Below are 5,000 nucleotides of genomic sequence, written 5' to 3'. Positions count from 1 at the left end.
AATTAAGTCTTCCTTAATTTTTAACGTCGATTCATTTCCTTCATTTCCGCACGAAGGAATTCATTCATCGTCGTCGAATACCTCGGTCCTAAGCGAGGGATAGAAACGTCGGTCACCGAATCGCTAGTCACTTGACCTTGACCTTAATTTACCCGGGGTCAGTTCTTGGTGCGCAGGGGATTGAGGAGTATTTGTACACGCGTCTTAACAAAGCAGGTCGAGCGTTATCGAGATTCTCCAATCGGCCCCGTTTTATTTTTCCGGGGGTATCGTCCACCTAGCCGTGCTAAAAGAAAATTAATTTTACCAGAATTTGATTGATTTCTTTTTCCCTACGGAAACCGATACGGACAATAACTCTTGTGTGACGCAGTGCTCGCTCTCCTGCATTAAAAGCCCTTTAAATCCCAGAAACGGGCGGGGGGTGGGGGAATTACGCCCACACGCACGCACACGCACGCATGCCCCCACTCCCCATCGCCCACCGCGGGCAGGAAGACGGGGACAGGGTGGCCCTTGTATCAGACCCGCTTAAATCTCGAATCACCCCCCCGGTTCCCCACCTCCCCACACACCCCCCGGACGGGAGACGGCGGCAGCCCGGTCCAGCCGGACCCGGAGCACGGAGGGGCCGTCAGGTCTACCCGGCTCCGGGGCCGGCGGCGGCCGTCAGGTCTACCCGGCTCCGGGGCCGCCGGCGGCCGTCAGGTCTACCCGGCTCCGGGGCCGCCGGCGGCCGTCAGGTCTACCCGGCTCCGGGGCCGGCGGCGGCCGTCAGGTCTACCCGGCTCCGGGGCCGGCGGCGGCCGTCAGGTCTACCCGGCTCCGGGGCCGGCGGCGGCCGTCAGGTCTACCCGGCTCCGGGGCCGGCGGCGGCCGTCAGGTCTACGCGGCTCCGGGGCCGGCGGCGGCCGTCAGGTCTACCCGGCTCCGGGGCCGGCGGCGGCCGTCAGGTCTACCCGGCTCCGGGGCCGCCGGCGGCCGTCAGGTCTACCCGGCTCCGGGGCCGGCGGCGGCCGTCAGGTCTACCCGGCTCCGGGGCCGGCGGCGGCCGTCAGGTCTACCCGGCTCCGGGCCAGGCGGCGGCCGTCAGGTCTACCCGGCTCCGGGGCCGCCGGCGGCCGTCAGGTCTACCCGGCTCCGGGGCCGGCGGCGGCCGTCAGGTCTACCCGGCTCCGGGGCCGCCGGCGGCCGTCAGGTCTACCCGGCTCCGGGGCCGGCGGCGGCCGTCAGGTCTACCCGGCTCCGGGGCCGGCGGCGGCCGTCAGGTCTACCCGGCTCCGGGGCCGGCGGCGGCCGTCAGGTCTACCCGGCTCCGGGGCCGGCGGCGGCCGTCAGGTCTACCCGGCTCCGGGGCCGGCGGCGGCCGTCAGGTCTACCCGGCTCCGGGGCCGCCGGCGGCCGTCAGGTCTACCCGGCTCCGGGGCCGCCGGCGGCCGTCAGGTCTACCCGGCTCCGGGGCCGCCGGCGGCCGTCAGGTCTACCCGGCTCCGGGGCCGCCGGCGGCCGTCAGGTCTACCCGGCTCCGGGGCCGGCGGCGGCCGTCAGGTCTACCCGGCTCCGGGGCCGGCGGCGGCCGTCAGGTCTACCCGGCTCCGGGGCCGGCGGCGGCCGTCAGGTCTACCCGGCTCCGGGGCCGCCGGCGGCCGTCAGGTCTACCCGGCTCCGGGGCCGGCGGCGGCCGTCAGGTCTACCCGGCTCCGGGGCCGGCGGCGGCCGTCAGGTCTACCCGGCTCCGGGGCCGGCGGCGGCCGTCAGGTCTACCCGGCTCCGGGGCCGCCGGCGGCCGTCAGGTCTACCCGGCTCCGGGGCCGGCGGCGGCCGTCAGGTCTACCCGGCTCCGGGGCCGCCGGCGGCCGTCAGGTCTACCCGGCTCCGGGGCCGGCGGCGGCCGTCAGGTCTACCCGGCTCCGGGGCCGGCGGCGGCCGTCAGGTCTACCCGGCTCCGGGGCCGCCGGCGGCCGTCAGGTCTACCCGGCTCCGGGGCCGCCGGCGGCCGTCAGGTCTACCCGGCTCCGGGGCCGCCGGCGGCCGTCAGGTCTACCCGGCTCCGGGGCCGGCGGCGGCCGTCAGGTCTACCCGGCTCCGGGGCCGCCGGCGGCCGTCAGGTCTACCCGGCTCCGGGGCCGCCGGCGGCCGTCAGGTCTACCCGGCTCCGGGGCCGCCGGCGGCCGTCAGGTCTACCCGGCTCCGGGCCAGGCGGCGGCCGTCAGGTCTACCCGGCTCCGGGGCCGGCGGCGGCCGTCAGGTCTACCCGGCTCCGGGGCCGGCGGCGGCCGTCAGGTCTACCCGGCTCCGGGCCCGGCGGCGGCCGTCAGGTCTACCCGGCTCCGGGCCCGGCGGCGGCCGTCATGTCTACCCGGCTCCGGGCTCGGCGGCGGCCGTCAGGTCTACCCCTTTTCGGAGCCCGTGGGGCCGCCTGCGGTACCCGGCGACCGCGGGTTGTTGGTTGCGTAGCGTCCGGCGATAAGGGCGGCCAAGTCTACCCGGCTCCGGCGGGACTTGGTCGCCTTGCCGGGGCCGAGGGGTAGACGTGTTGTCCCCGCTGCTTCGTCGGAGCTGCCGAAGGGGTCGCTGTTTTTCGCTGCCTCCAGTTACGTCATCGTAAAAGTCGGCGTGGTTGGCGCGCCTCCCCGGTGCGCAGAGGCGCCGCTCTTGGAGCTTGCCGGCGGCGGGGACGTGCCGGTCCGTACTATAGGAGCGAGCCGTGACTCGTCTCCAGAGCAGCGCTCGTCAGCGGCTGCAAGGCCCGCGGTTCTGCCAGCAAAGTGGGGTGCTCGGCGGCCGTCGTGGCGGTTCCCTCGGTGGTCCGGCCCAGCTTCCAGTCTCTTCGGTCCGGCCATCTCCCAGCGCTTGCCCGACAAGCCAGCCCAGCGTGTCCGAGGGGTCGGGAGCTGCGGAGAGCCGGAGCCGGCGGCCGGCTCCGGCGGCCGTTGCCGACCGGCACGAGGCATAAGGCCGGATCCCGCAGGGCAGGGCAAAGACTCGAACGCACCCAGCCGGGGCCCAGTGATGGTGAAGGTCACTGCCGGAGGCAGACGGCCGGGGGGCGTCGAGCCTGCCGCGGCTTACTCCCGGCTCCAGAGGGCCCGGTTGGTGGGACGACCGAGGTTGGCGGCACCTCGTCCCTTTGTGCCAGCCTTAAGCTGGAGCCCGCGAAGCGGGCGGAGAGAGCGGCGGCCGGCTCCCGGCCAGCCGAACGCAGACGGCCGGGGGGTGCCGAGCCTGCCGCGGCTTCCCCCCCCCGGCCCCCCGAGGGCCCAACTGACGGCGCAGGCGGGGCGGCGGCGTCCCGTTTTCACCGGTGCGAGCCCTCCGCGGGCAGCTGGTGGTGTCAGGCGGGCCCGGTGACGGGACTGCGGCGTGCAGGCGAGGCGGCGGCGCCTCGTCCTCGTTTCCCCCGGGAGAAGCGGTTCCCCGCGGGGCAGGGCAAAGACCGGCGGCCGGTGGCGGTCGCCGGCACTCGAACGCTGGAAGGCCGGGGGAGCCGAGCCTCCCTCGGCCCCGGGGGGCCCGATGATGGCAAAGGCGGGTGCTGGCACCGTTCCGGGGCAGAGGTGCCCGCGAGTGCCCAGCCCACCAGGGCTGCCGCCGGCTGCCGAGGGCCGTGTGATGGAGACGGGCAAGGTGGCGGCGCCTTGTCCTTTTTCTCCGGCCTTAAGCTGGAGCCCGCGAAGCGGGCAGAAACACCGGCAGCCGAATGCAGACAGCCGGGGGGTCTCGAGTCGGCCGCGGCTTGCCCCGGCCCCCGAGGGCCCGGTGATGGTGCAGGCGGGGCGGCGGCGCCTCGTCCTCTTTTTTGCTGGCGCGAGTCCTGGTAGCAGGAGGGCTCGCTGGGAAGGTCTGCACTCGTACGGGCGAGGTGGCGGCGCCTCGCCCTTCCGAACTTCTCCAGCCCTAAGCTGGAGCCCGCGCAAGCGGGAAGAAAAGGGCGGCCGGTCCCTGCGGCCGGCAGCCGAAGGCAAGTGGCCGCGGGCGTCGAGCCTTGAGCGGCTTTTCCCGGCCCCCGTTACCCGGGGATGGCACGGGTGAGGCGCGGTGCCTCTTAGTCTTCTTCGGCCTTCTCCTCCCCCGGGGTAAGCGGTTCCCCGGGGCGCAGGGCAAAGACCGGTACCGGTGGCCGGCACTCGAACGCTGGAAGACCGGGGGAGTCGAGCCTGCCGCGGCTTTCCCTCGGTCCCGTTGACCTCGCTCAAGGGAATCGATGCGCGGAGCGGGTGGCCGGCGGCACCTCCCGCTCCCCCCCTTCAGTCGACCCAGACCCGCAGGCAGCGCCTGCAGAGGTGTTCCTGGGCGCGTCGGAGACGCTTCACGGCGGGCCGGCTCTGCCGGTGACCAGGCCGCCGTTGCGGCTCTCCGGAGACGCTGCCCCCTCGCTCGCACGCAGAGCCCCGCGTTCCGCCGCCCGCCCCGCCCGGGGCGGCGGCGAGCGCGCGCGGCCGTCGCTGTCCCAGGACCGTGGCCGTGGGGCCCGCGCTTCCTCTCCCGATCGAGGTGGCACCCAGGGCGCGTCGGAGACGCTTCACGGCGGGCCGGCTCTGCCGGTGACCAGGCCGCCGTTGCGGCTCTCCGCAGACGCTGCCCTCTCGCTCGCACGCAGAGCCCCGCGTTCCGCCGCCCGCCCCGCCCGGGGCGGCGGCGAGCGCGCGCGGCCGTCGCTGTCCCAGGACCGTGGCCGTGGGGCCCGTGCTTCCTTTCCGTCTCTCCTCTCCCCTTTCCCTTCCTGATCGATGAGGCCTTTCGGGTCGCGTCGGAGAGGGCCCCCGGCGGGCCGGCTCTTCCGTGCTCCCCGTAACAGGGAGCCACGGCGGTGTCCGGTGTTCAGGCCGGGCGGTCTCCTTTCCACTTCGCTTCCCGTCGCATGCGAGGTGTTGTCCTGCTGCCCCGAGCGACGGGGTTCCTCGGGCTTCTTTACCGAACCGGGCTGTGTGACGGCCGCGTGGCCCCGCGAGCTCTCAGGTGTCCTATCGCACGCGAGGCGCCGGTGCCGGCCTCGGTCC

Source organism: Calonectris borealis, unplaced genomic scaffold, assembly GCF_964195595.1.
Source record: "Calonectris borealis unplaced genomic scaffold, bCalBor7.hap1.2 HAP1_SCAFFOLD_182, whole genome shotgun sequence".
Classification (NCBI taxonomy): Eukaryota; Metazoa; Chordata; class Aves; order Procellariiformes; family Procellariidae; genus Calonectris; species Calonectris borealis.
The sequence above is the reverse complement of the archived record's forward strand: the minus strand, read 5'-3'. Positions refer to the sequence as shown.